Source organism: Crocuta crocuta, unplaced genomic scaffold, assembly GCF_008692635.1.
Source record: "Crocuta crocuta isolate KB4526 unplaced genomic scaffold, BGI_CrCroc_1.0 scaffold190, whole genome shotgun sequence".
Lineage (NCBI taxonomy): Eukaryota > Metazoa > Chordata > Mammalia > Carnivora > Hyaenidae > Crocuta > Crocuta crocuta.
Genome location: NW_027527955.1, coordinates 731,164 through 745,714, shown reverse-complemented (window position 1 = coordinate 745,714; position 14,551 = coordinate 731,164). Strand labels below are relative to the sequence as shown.

Here is a 14,551-nt window from a genome sequence, read left to right as displayed (position 1 = left end):
GAATGTCTGGATATATAATTATCATCTTCTAAAATCTGATGCACATACCATAACTACAGCTAGTTGATTTGTTTAGTTGAATCAAGGGGTATCAAGGGGTAAACACATCATCCTGATTTTTCTAAAATATCTCAAGAAAAGGTTTTAAAATTGTTCTTTCTCATCCGTTACAAGCCACTGCATTAGGATTTGTAAAGCTAGATATATATTCCGCATGAAATAGTAGTTGCAGGAGAACTTATATTTTCTAGTATTGATAGCAATTTGAATCTTACAGAAACATAATTTTATAGAAAGGTCAGCACTTTAAGGGGAAGAGAAGGCAAGTTGAAATTCCTTTTTCTATTTTCCTTTCATAATCTCTAAACATAACATTCAAACTGTCATCATGAATGCACACAATATATTTACATGGCTGTTAATCTGTCGAATTAGAATCATTTGGGGAAAATTCTCACAGGACTCTTTAAAAGCCTCAGATTTGGTGACAGTAATAAAGCCTTGGTTCAAGAGCCAGGAGACCAATTATTTTTACCACTTAGCTCCAAATTTACAGAATAACCTGGGACCAACCAGGGTGCTAAAAGTGACCTTGCTTCCTGCTTCATTTTTGGAGAACATTCTGGGAATCAGATAATAATTTTAGGAAATTTAGGACAGCTTGTCTGGGAAAGATAAATATAAATGCAAACTCTTCTTTATATAGAACCTGCCTAATGTAGACTAGCACTGAAGAGTAGGAGTTAAAAACAAACAATCAAACCAACGAACACAGGGATTTAAAAGATTGGCTTCTACTTTTCCTATTCAGTTAATAGTATCACCATCCACTAAATGGCATAATCTAGTAATACTGGTTAAAGATAGGGGGATGAGAAAAAAAGAAACTCTTATTAGTGGCCTACTATATATATACTAGGCACTCATATGCGGTATCTCTTTTAAACTTCAGAACCACCCTATTTTATAGACGAGGAAATGAAATTCAGAATGGCCAAGAAACTTGACTAAAATCACAGAGTTACTGGAATCTACTAGTCTATTTCTTGACTCCATGTCTCCTCCATCATTACATCTCTGGTCTGTGCATCCAGGAGGCTACTGAACTATAACTCCTAAATAGATCTTCAATGTACACCTCTGCTTTAGCTCAGGCTCTTGCCATTTCTCACCAAGTCCAGTACACAGGTTTCTAATGGTTTCTCTGGTCCTGAAGTTTATTTTTTTTATACAAGGATGTGTAATCTCAAGAGTTATTTTTTCTAAACCACAAAAATTTATGTCATTCTTGTTCTGTGTCTAGATTATGAGTTACTTATGAGCAAGGGTGATGTCAGCACAATGACAGACTAAGAAGCTCCCGGCCCTTGTTCTCCCACGGAAATACCAAATGAACAACAATATATGGAACAAGTAGCTTTGTGGGAACTCTGGAAATGAGTTCAGAAGCTGTACAACCAAGTGCACGTCTAGCCAAGAAGAGGTCACACTCAAAGCAATAGGATGCGGCATTTTTGCCTGCCCTTACCCTCCCCAGTGCAGCATGACATGGTCAGGAGAATGCCACCCAAATCCTGGTCCCTCCCCCAGGACAGAAGGAAAGAGTGGAACTTGCTTGCAACATTCTGGCTTGTCGGAGGGAGTGGTTTCTGTCTGGCCTACTCAGAACACTGATGGGAATGGTGGCATGTTTTGGACATCAGGCCTTCAGGGGCTGCAGATCCCTGGGCCAGGGATTCCAGGTAGAGGAATACAGTAGAATATCTAAAATCCTGACAAATAGCAGGGGTAAAACTCGAGGGAAAATTAATAGATTTAAAAGTAGCTGGGGATACAAGTGAGTTGGAGAAGAAAAAGCATATGCACAGACCCAGGGAAAACATATATTCCAGAAGATGGCTGAGAAGGCCTTGAATCTTCATGGCAGGCTAATCAGTGATCTTCCTCTGCACAGAGCCAGTTTACTAGGACTGGATGAGAAAATAGGTTTTTTCAACGCCTTATTTTCAGCAAAAGATCACAAGATATACAAAGAAAGAGGTAAATATGGCCCATTCAAAGGAACAAAATAAATCTCCAGAAACTAATCCTAAAGAAACACAGGCCTTGGGCATAACAGACTTTAAAACAATTTTCTTAAGTATGCTCAGTAAGGTAAAGGCAAACACAGACAACTAAACAAATCAGGAAAATAATTCATGAATAAAATGAGACCACCAACAAACAGATCAAAGTTATTAAAAAGAACCAAACTAGAGGTACCTCAGTGGCTCATTCAGTTGACTACCTGACTTTGGCTCAGATCATGATCTCATGGTTTGTGGGTTCCAGCCCCACAATGAGCACTGTGCTGACAGCTCAGAGCCTGGGGCCTGCTTTGGATTCTGTGTCTCCCTCTCTCTCTGCTCCTCCACTGCTTGTGCTCTCTCTCTCTCAAAAATAAAAAAGTAAACATAAAAAAAAACACCAAACTAAAGTTATAAAGCTGAAGAAAACAATAAATGAGTAGAAAAATTTACTAGAGGGGTTCAAGAACAAATTTAAATAGGCAGAAAAAAAGAATCATAAAACTTTAAGATGATTCATTTAAAGTTGTTGAGTCTAAAGAAGAAAAAGAAATAAGGATGACGAAAAGTGAAGGGACTTTTGAGATCTCACCAAACACAGCAATATATGCATCGTGAGAGTCCAAGAAGGAGAAGACAGGGAGAAAGGGGCAGAGAATTTATTTGAAGAAAAAATAGTAAAACTGTCCCAACTTTAAGGAGAGCCATGGATATACACATAAAAGAATCTTAACAAACTCTAAGTAGAATAAACAAACAGACCCACACCGAGACACATTATAATCAAACTGTAGAAAGTCAAAGACAAAGAGAGAATCTTAAAAGCAGCAAGAGAAAAGTGACTCGTCATGACTAGGGAGCTTCAATAAGATTTTTAGTGGGTTTCTCAACAGAAATTTTGCAGGTTAGAAGGCAATAGGATGATGTATTTAAAGTACTAGAAGGAAAAACTGTCAACTGAGAATACTATATCTGACAAAACCACTCTTCAAAAATGAGAGAAATGAAGATATTCCCAGATAAATACAAGTCGAAGGAGTTGACAGCAGACCTGGCCTATGAGAAATGTTAATGGGAGTCTTTCAAGTTGAAACCAAAGGACACTCAATAGTAACTTGAAACAATATGAATATATAAGTCCTCTGGCAAAGATTCATATATGGACAAATATAAAAATGTGAATTATTATAATTTTGGTTTGTAACTCCACTGTTTTTTTCTTTTATGGATTTAAAGACTAATGAATAAAAAATAACCATAAATCTATGTTAATGGATACACAATATATAAAGATATAATCTGTGGCATCAACAATTTAAGCTGAGGAATGGGCAGAGATGTAAATAAGTGGAGTTTTTGTCTGTAAATGAAGTTGTCACCAGTTTCAAATAGATAGCTATAACTTTAGGATAGTTTATATAATCGCCATGGTAACCACAAAGAAAGTATCTATAGNACATAATGGATTAAAAAAAAAAAAAACAGGATCTGGGGTGTCCGGGTAGTTCAGTTGGTTATGTGCCCCACTCTTGATTTGGGTTCAGGTCATGGTCTCCCGGTTTGTGGGATGGAACCCCATGTTGGGCCCTGTGCTGACGGTGTGGAACCTGCTTGGGATTCTCTCTCTCCCTCTTACTCTGCCCCTGCCCTGCTCTCCCTCACTCTTTCTCCTTCAAAATAAACAAATAAACATTTTTTTTAAAAAACAGGATCCAACTCTCTGCTGTCTACAGGAGACTTTGGATCTGAGGATCTAAGGACACAAATAGGTTGAAAGTGAAAAGATGGAAAAAGATATTCAATTCAAATAGTAACTAAAAGAGAGTAGGGGTGGTATACTAATAGTAAACAAAATAAATTTTAAGTCAAAAACTGTTACAACAAAGAAGGACATCATATAATATTAAAAACCTTAATTCAGAAAGAAGATAAAATAATAATATATGTACCAAACATCAGAGCTCCTACAAATATGAAGCAAATATTGATAGAATTGAAGGGAAGAATAGATAGCTCTGTAATAATAGAAGACCAAGACTTATGAACAAGTAATAGTCCACTTCCTGGCAGGAAGTAGGTACTCAATAGTATTTACAGAACGAATGAGTGAATAAATGAATGAATGAATAATCCTGTGTGTGATTTTTCTATGAATAACAGCCATTGGGGGGAAGAATCAATATGGAAAAATAATCATAACAATAAATATTACAAGATCTACTAACATAGAAACAAAAATCAAATTAGGCAAGGTGATCCTAGTCAATGATGGAAAAGTCAAAATTAGTATTTGGGGACACTGTGGAGGAAGTATGCATTTTTAAAAGCATCCAGAAAGATAAATATGACATACTGCTCTTAAAAACAGTGTCAATGCTGGTTGTGTTCATGCAATAACATCTAATATTAGTAATTTAAACATGAGACTAAAATTGGCATAAGTCATTGTAACGGGAAGCATGAAAGTTATTGTTAGGTGTTGAGGTTTACATAATGGTGACGATTTAGTTTAACCAGAGCTTTCTGTGCTCCTGCTACCTGGGGTTCACTTCCCTGAACCATTTGTTTAAACTTCACAAAAGTAAAAGTGATTACAGGTAGAAATGATCCTGATCTTGACTTAGGCCACAGAATTTTCCAGTTTACCTGAGTTGCCCATGGAAACCTGTGTGTGTACAAACGTAACTACTGCAGGCTGGGAATTCCCAGAAAGGAGAGGAAGACAGGGTGAGAAACACTAAAAGGGTTTGCACAGCATTTTTACAGAGCCTTACCTACTACCCTTTTGGCAGATAAACTTGGGCCTTGGGAAGAAGTGGTTAATGGAAACAAAGAACAGATTAAATCGTTCTGAGGGCTGATTAGGGCTGCTGCAGCAACTACAAACGACAGTTTGCATGAGCAAAGATGGTGGTTCCGGACCCAAGGAAATGGGGGCAAACGTCAAGAGAGCAACTGAAAGGGAAAGTGCAAGCCGACACACATGAAGGCTCTCCCACGGTCAGGAAACTGGAAGCACCAGCCTCTACGGCATCTTTATACAGAAAATTTCCAGTGGAAACTCCTGTAACTGCAATGGACCTTGATGCCTTTACCTTCTTTCTTGTTCTTTGGTAAAGAGAAAGATAAGATTCCCACTTTACTGATAAAGGAAACAAGAGAGGAGTTCACACAATCACACAATTAGTAGACTTTTGTCTCAGAATCAGTAGATTTTGTTCTTTCTGATCATTTGAAATTTTGTTGTTCTTTGAAAATCCATATAATTAAACAGCCAGGTTATTCTACATGTATGTGTTTTGACACTCAAATTTATTGCCGCACTGACCCCCTGCTTATATATAATTAATATTGAGTAAATTTCTCTTAAAAAAAGAAAATCAGATAATAGATCCAGTATTTAATAGAACCTTTTTTGAATTCTCTCAAAAGGTAGACTTACAAGAGAACTAATTTTTTTTTCTTCTGAGTAAACAAGCACAAATATTACATCTGGAAATAGGCAATACACTAGAACTTGGGGGCCAGAAATAACATTTGTGAACAGCCCAAGAGGATCTCTTTCAGATGAGCAAGCTGACCTCCTGAGAGCCCAAGTGAGCTGCCCAAAGTGAAGTTAGAGTTACAGTTATAGAGCCTTGATGATGAAGCCAGGGTCTCAGTGCAAACTCAGAAAAAAGTGACTGCTTTACCTTCAGGAGAAAATACAGCTCACTCTGTAAGTCATCAATCTCTAAAGATGAAGAGAGTTTTAAAAGCAAGGAAAAAAAAGAAAGTACTGTTTGATATTCATGGCTAATTATCTATCTATATATATATCCCAGTCACCCAGAGCACACCTCAACCCTAGAGAAGCTGGCAACATCCCAGAGAAACCAGCCTAAACGTGGCACCACACCTCAAATGATTAATGTGGAAATACATATTTGATTATGGACATGACAAGTCAGGAAGGCTGGACCTGCCAGGAATAGGTGTGGGGGAACAGTTATTAAATATTTAGACAGCACTGGTGTACAATAAGTGTAATTGTGCCAAACGTATAAAGTCTTTGCCCTAAGGAGTTTGCTGTCAGTTTTAAAGCTGGTTATTCCTGAGATATTTGTATGTTGCTTCATCAGGTAAACAACCCATTCCATACATCAAGGAACCATCATTTCAGTAAGCTTTCTTAGGAATGAGATTCTATACCCAATTATTTAATGCAAAAGTTGAATATACTTGTTACTATATTAATAATTTTAGGAAATGCACTTCTATCCTCAGACACGTTTATGATGATCTCTTTTGGTTGAGTCTCTTTTCATTCTTGCTACTTAACTCTTCCATATTGTTTGCACAAAACACCACAATAATCCCTGCTATTGAAGCATACATAATGATATCAGCAAAAGTGAAGTGCATGGCAAAGTTTTGAGTTTGTAAATCTACATTATCCAAAATGAAACTGTCAAGTAATTGTAGTCAATTATGTATGCTGAAGCAAAACAAATTAATAAAGAATAATGATTCAAAACCATTAGGGAACTGGATGGACAGAGGAAGAACTGACGTCAGCTCCACCCAGGATACAGTAAGTGAGAAAGAGAAATGGGGGGCAGGTAAGAAGGCTCCCCTTGAAGGAAAAATATTTTATTTACCTCAGATAATGCTCAGAGGATACTGTATTATAGTTATCACTTAATGAAATCTGTGAAGGATTTAAAGTAGCTAGTAATATAAGCAAAGAAATCTTGTCAAACTGGGATATATTAAAGCAAGAGTAAAATAACAGGAATCCAGGTGATAAGAGATTTGGAGACAGGAGCAAGTAGAGGAAACCACTTTCACCAGGGAATGAATACAAAAAAAGATTACTGCTTTTTAGGAAATAATTGAGCTCTGTGCTTGTTACTGATGGCTGAGACAAACCAGGCAGTTAAGACAGGCAAAGCATTCGCTCATTCATTCATCCGTGGGTTACAGTTTCTACCTCCGAAAGGCTTGGGGCCTGGGCAGAGAGGGTGGTGAGAACAACAGACACGTACAGAATTCAATGCTATAATAGCACAATGTGCAAAGACCCAGGGAACAAAAGGTGGGGCTCAACTAAATTATCTGGGAGTGGGACTGTAAGGGACAGTTTGAATGATAAGGTGATCTTTGAGCTCAGCCTTGAAATAGAAGATGACAGAGAAAAACATGGCGGGCAGATGGAAGAAGGCTGTGTGCAGACCTGTGCCAGTGAGAGACCAGCAGGGCCAGCGAGCAGCCAGTGGTTGGTGGAGTCGGAGCAGCACATGGAAGGGGTCGGGGCAGGGATGAAGCCTTTCATCTGAGCAGGAGCCAGTCTAGAAGGGCTGCTGGCCCTTCAACGCTGTGCTTGGGAGCGTAGGCTTGATTCTGAAAGCAAAGGGGCCATGAGCGATGCACTATCAAAAATAAAATGCAGAATTCAATGTTTTGTGGAAGTCTACCAGTGGATGAGAGAAGTCCTTCAGAGACGCAGTTCTAGACTCCAGAGGGGTCCTAAAAGAGTAGAGATTCTTGGCAGTGGCTATTATTTTTATCTTACTTTACAGGGAATATTCTCAGGAACACAGGGTGGTTAAAACACCTATCTAGATTCAAACACTGCTAATGGAAGGGGGGAGTGTATGCAGGGCCCTGGGTAGGATATAAGCATTTTCCTGAGTACCTACTATGGGCTGAAATCATTGAGTAAAATGTTTCAAGGCAACAACAACAACAACAACAACAACAAAGTAGAAAATTTAGCTCTTCTATTCAAAGAGCTAAGAATAAAGGTAAAAAGATGACAGAAGCATGAAAAAAGATAAACTCATTAGAAAGAATAATATAGATATATATATTTCTTTACACAATAGGGTTAATATCTTTCTGAGGAGTGGGCACCACAGTTTTGTAAAACAAAATATTTTCTTTTGTTTTATTTTTTATTTTTATTTTTTTCTTTCATAGTTTATTGTCAAGTTGGTTTCCATATAACACCCAGTGCTCATCTCAATAAAACAAACTATTTAAAATGCCTTATATAATTTATTAATTCATAGCATGGATGATTTAAATACTTTATAATGACCCTTGGATCGCTTTCTGATTCTTGTATTTGAATGATCTTTCGAAAGAGACACAGCTGTACTGTAAATGGAGTTGAAAACAAAGCTACTCTTATTCAATAATGCCACCTAAATCACAAACTACGCTGGATATTAAAAATACAAAATAATGTGGAACTCTGCTAATCCCAAATGGTCTTCCTTCCTGGTCTTTTAAGACTGTCTTCTGTTAAACACCATTGGAGGATGGATGGTAAGCAAAGTCCTCTGGGCTCTCTCAGGGTAGGCTTGGTCCTCTATGTGACTTAGCTACATGGGTCACTGAGCCCGTTCAAGTGAATACAAACATGTTTCTGACAAGAGAAATCCTCTTAGGACAGGAAATATGAGTCTTATCCCCTGCTAATGAGTCTACCCAAGTTTCAACTGACTGAGCTTCTAACGAGAGTGATCTCTGGCTTATACCATAGGATGGGCTGAGCGATAAAACAATGGGGAGATGTTTAACTCCAATCATAGTGGGGTCTCTTTCTCTCTATATGAAAAGGAGAGAAAACCCTGATACCTAGACTCCAACTGCCTCAAGTAGAAGATAAATCTCACTGTACTACAGAGTTTCCCAAAGAATGAGTTCAAGATCTCTCTATCAGAATCAAATCATGACTATTAACATAAGTGTTTCTAGGCCAATCCCAAACTGATGAGCCCGCATCTGAATTTAATGTTAATCAGATTTGTGGGTGGTTCTCATGTACTCTTACGTTGACCACAGGCTTAAAGGAAGTAGCCTCAGAAGGTCCTTTGATTTGGATGAGCACCTTGACTGGTTTTGGATATGCAGTAACAGGCCTGAAGAAGAGTTGAGAAGCTGGAAAGGTTAAGACCAGAACTGCTCTATACAACAGAGGGAGAAGGGGATGAAATTGTGGGGACATGGTAGAAAGTGATTTGGAAGGGTAGAGGGGAGAAGAGAAGGAGAAAGGAACCAGCAAGATGGCTACAGGTTGAAGAATATTGTAAGGGTAAGCGTTGAAAAAAATCTCATGTGATAGGGTGGCTCAAAGGGCTTTTAAAGAACAGGGGCGTCCAAAGTTAAATCAAAGTCATTTGTGCTGAATGAATATCTAAATTCCATATAACTTTGTTTCCTCACTGTAGTAAGGGAATAATGACAAATCTCAGTCTGTGAAGGCAATGAAAATTCAATAGACCTTTTTCCTTTCAAAAGGAACATATTCCTTGACCCTCTCCCCCAAAAGACAATATTTATATAGGATCCAGGTTTTCTCCTGAGGAGAATCATGTTTCCTGTGTGTTTCTTTGAACTAAAGTTACGTTAAACTTAAATTTCCTCTCTCTCAACTGATTTTTTTTGTCAAAGAAAGAGAATTTTTTAATATATGAAAGATATTATTTATTTAAAAATGTATTTAAAATTTTTATTTAAAAAAGAGTTATCTTTTTTCTTTTTTTTTTAATTTTTTCTTATTTCTAGGANTTTGTCAAAGAAAGAGAATTTTTTAATATATGAAAGATATTATTTATTTAAAAATGTATTTAAAATGTTTATTTAAAAAAGAGTTATTATCTTTTTTCTTTTTTTTTAAATTTTTTCTTATTTCTAGGAGAGAGAGAGACAGCGTGAGCAGGGGAGGGTCAGAGAGAGAGGGAGTCACAGACTGAAACAGGCTCCAGGCTCTGAGCTGGCAGTCAGCACAGAGCCCGACGCGGGGCTCGAACCCACGAACCGCGAGATCATGACCCAAGTGAAAGTCGGACGCTTAACCGACTAAGCCACCCAGGCGCCCCTAAAAAAGAGTTATTAAAAACTAAAACCTGCTGAGATCTTGATGCCATGCACTAGACTAGACTCAACTGCCATCCCAGTTGGGTCTCACCAACTGTGACTGACATGTATGTTTTAAAACTTGCAACCTCACCTGTCTACCACCCCCACCCCACCACAGTGTACAAAATGGTGAGCATGGAGAGGTTGAATAAACAGGTTGGTGCATGGACTGTTTGCCTCTACAACCCTGTGGAAAGGAAAGCTGTGAGTGTCATTTTCTCTTCACTCTTTCTGTTTGTAAAAAATGACTGCAGAGATTCTTAATCTAGGTTTCTGTGGTGATATCATGAAGATTAGACTGGGAAGCAGGAGGCCCTCAGTGTGAACTGTCTGTGTAGGTCTGTTATTTCTTCATATGTAACATGAGTGCATGGAATTAGATTCTAAGACTTTTTTCAGGTCCAAAATTTGATGATTCTCTGATTCTTTACTATGCTGACTACCAAGTGGGCTATTTTCTTGTCTAGATTCTTCAACAGCACAACCACCAACCACTTTTTGGTCTGGGCTCTGAAATAAAGTAGTCAATCTCCAGGACTAAAGGCGTATCTGTAGGATACCTAGGAGAGAATTAAACTTTTGAGGAAATGCCATAGAGTTTTAAAATGCCCTCTCATCGGTTAAAACAACAATGATGACAAACTGAAATAGCTCATTGATGTCTGGAGTAGGCAAGATGCAGGCTTGACTAACTCATACAACTTAAAGATGGGTGCACTTCTCCCTATTTTCCCAATAATAGCATTAACAATTTTGAAAGTGAGATATTCTTCTCACCTAATTATATTTCTTAAACGCTGTTTGGAGGAATGTTGGCACTTTTACATTTATTGCCCTTCAATTTTATAACTTTATTTTAATTCCTAAAATACACAAGAGTTTATTATGCCACATTTAAAAAGATATTGTACACCACTCATTCAGCAATGAGTAGCATACAGCAATGTGGTCCTTTAAGATTATAACTGTTGAGTATGAGAAATTAGGGGCTTGCAGACATGTTAGGGTATGGGCAGAATTCCAGTCGGCTGATTAATCTGTACTTTGTGCACAACTTTTACATATTAAGCTATCTTATAGTATCCCTCAGTGTTCAATGTCCACACTTATCTAAAGAAGCAAAACAAACACTATACCACTCTACAATAGCTTCTAAAAGAAGGTGGTGGATTTTAGAGTATATTTTTCATCTACTCCTACACACTGTATTTTCTTTGCTTTGCTTTTATTTATTGCTTTTCTTTTTTTTTATTGAGGTACACATTGTATTTTCAAATGTAATGAAAACTTCTGTCTAAGCATCAAAATTGCATATAGTAATTTCTACCTCTGCTGCCAAATATAATTAAGCTAGAGACTAATCTATCTATACACACACACACACACACACACACACAATTTAGATTATAATGTACAGACTGAGCTAGGGAGCGTTTAGGAGGAGTGTGGAAATAAGAGAATCCAATGAGCTCTCTGGGGCTTCTTTCTCTCTCTTCTTCCTCTACCTCCTCTCCCCTCTGATCCACTATCTTGTAAATCCCTCAGAGGCAGTGGTTGGGTTATAATCCTTTGTTGTTGTTTGGGAGAAAGGATGAAACAGAAAACTTCCATTCTTCCTATCCCACCTTATTTAATCCCACCTTAGTTAATGTGTTAACTCCTCACTATTTTCAATGTTTGGACACTTAAAAAAAAACAACAAAAAGCAACCTTCTAAAAGAGGAACCATTACTTAGCAAATAAACAATGATGGCACTCCGGTTGCCCTTCCTCTTAACCACCTGGGTAACATTTAGGGAGCTTCCCCACTTCCCAAAGGCAACACCAAACCCAGTTTCGTACCTGCAGAGTCATCTTGCCCTTTCCATAGCAGTGAAGTCTTCAAAATAAAAGCCACTTCACATATTCCCTGCTGTGGGAGGTGATTGTACATGTGGATGTCACATTATTTTCTTTTTATGTTTTGTTCTTTTTAAGTTCCCTCTGCTGCGTGTGTTAGACAACTTCCTGATGGATTTCTTCCATATCGCCCTCACCCGCTATCATCACCCCTTGATGCAGATTTTGTGTCTTCATTTTAGGTTGTCCATGGAGAATATCACCCTGCACCACTTCCGTTTTCTTCCTGCCCATCCACCTTTGTGTGTGTGGGAGCGTATGGTGCAGAAATCAGAAGCCGATTTATTGCCAATAAAATGGCTCCTATCATTATAAATATTAGTTAAGTTTGGTTAAGCATCCAGATTTAGTCACCAACTTTTTGTTGAAGAAGGACTGACTGAACAGCATGGGGGTATCTGAAATAACAAAGCCCTATTTTAGCAGAAATTAAGACAAAATGCAAGGCCATAACTTTGAGATGTTTACAATTCCCCAAAAATGTATTTCCTTCTATTTAAATAGTTATGTAGTAGTTTGTGACATGTTTATTAAAAGCATCTACAATTTGGCAATATTTCTATGATTCTGTACCCAAAGAAAATAAGTACAGTGCTTACAGTTTATCTTGTTTTTGATTAATGCGATTTCTGTGCAGCATTCAGTATCATGAAGGGTGTTCACTAAGTTTTATTCATTGGAACATTTCTGTATATTTTATAATGTTACTTGCATTGTTTATCAGCTTTTATTTTTAAGGGCTTAACGGTTTCTCATTCATCCAGTTGGCTGCCTCCAACCAGCACTGAGGCTTAGTCAGTTTAGGCTGCTGTAACAAATTACTGTAGACTAGGTAGTTTGTACAACAAACATTCATTTCTCACCGTTCTGGAGACTTGGAAGTCTAAGGTCAAGGTACTAGCTAATTTGATGTCTAGTGAGGGCCTTCTTCCTGGTTTGCAGATGGCTGCCTTCTCAGGGTGTCCTCACACAGCAGAGAGAGAGAGATCATCTCTCTTGAATCTCTTCTGATACAGGCACTAAGCGCTTTCAGAACAGCTCCACTCCCATGGCCTAACTGCCTCCCAAAGTCTCATCTTCCAATACCATTCACTGGGGATTATGGCTTCACCATAAGAATTTGGGGGATGCAGGGCACAAACATTCAGTCCATAACACATTGTTACCATTTTTTTTAAATGGTCAAGAGGTGGTAGAGAGAGTCCTAGTATCTTACCCTGTGGTTCTTAACATGGGTGAGGACCTGGGGATGGGTAGTCTGGGCCTCTGCCCTAAATTGATAAGTTAATATTCCCTTAGTTATGCAGGAGTTCAAATATCTCAAAGGACTGGAAAACCCTTGCTGAGTTGAGCCTCAGGGAGGGACATTTGACTCACGACTTTTTTCCATCTAGCTGTGTTTTACAGGGCTCAGAAAAGAGGCACAAATTACAAAAAGAAACAAAGCCCTGGCAAAGAAGCCCAGAGCAGGAGGGGGAGGAGGCAGAGGAGGAGGAGGAAAGGGAGGAGGGGGAGAATCAAGGTCTCCTGGGACTTTCCTGTAGGGTGATGCTTCATTGCCAATTAGGGCTCCTGTGCCAGATGAAATGGTGTCAGTATGCCCATTAGCTGGTACAACACAGAGGCTTAAATATTGGTTGCGAGAGAAGCGTGAGTGCCCAAATTAATGCCCCGTGCTTTCCTAGTAAAAAATTAGATAGGAGAACAAATTACTGTGTATCCATTCCTTAACCATCATCCACTCCTTGCAGTGTTTTGCACCTAATAGACATTCATTCAGCAAAACAAAGTTTAGATTCTTGTTGAATAGATGCTGCAGTCTTTCTCAAGGGTATCTTCCAGTTACCATTGGGCACCTTCTATAATACTAAGAAGTAAGGAATGTTTCCTTCAATTGTGTCTTTCTTGCCCACAATTACTCTAAAATGCTATCTAACATGGATTATCCACTAAGCTGACCTTAGTCTTCCTTAAGTGTCAGTGATGGTGGAGAGGGGAGAGAAGTATGGTATTTGATAGCGGAGCCAACACCATTGGTGAATCTGATCTAATGAGCATCCTTGGGGCTCCTCTGTCTTTGGGCTCTGGATGTTGAGATGTTCAGAACTATGTCTGGATATATTTCTGATGTTTCCAGGATGCTCAGAAGTACAAGACAATCAGCTGCTCAGCACAAAAAAGTTAATTCATGACCCATTTAGGATGGAAATATTTTCAAATTGTGACTGAAAAACACCCTGGCCATCTTGTGATGAGTTTGTACATGCACATCACCTGAAAATAACTACCTGTTTCATCTTATTTGGGTCATTTTTTTCATTTTTTAATGTTTATTTTTTGAGAAAGAGAGACAGGGTGGGAGCAGGGTATGGGCAGAGAGAGAGACAGAGAGAGAGAGAGAGAGAGGGAGGGAGACACAGAATCTGAAGCAGGCTCCAGGCTCTGAGCTGTCAGCACAGAGCCTGATGCGGGGCTCAAATTCATGAATTGCAAAGTCAGCTGCTTAACTGACTGAGCCACTCAGATGCCCCTCATCTCATTTTGTAACCCCTTGCTCCCAACTCTATATTTTTCTAGATTTGAAAGAAAAACCAGAGGTATCCTAATTGTAATTTGAAGGCAAACATCCTTTAGATAGTTACGGAGTCCCAAAGTATTTGGAGTGAAAGAATGTGGGG

The 14,551-nt window shown here is 38.5% G+C and overlaps 1 protein-coding gene across 1 annotated transcript in view; it reads left to right on the top strand.

The window, feature by feature from the left end:
• LOC144222040 (uncharacterized) overlaps positions 1-14,551 on the top strand; it is a 76,704-nt gene that overhangs the window by 59,013 nt on the left and 3,140 nt on the right. The window lies entirely within an intron of this gene.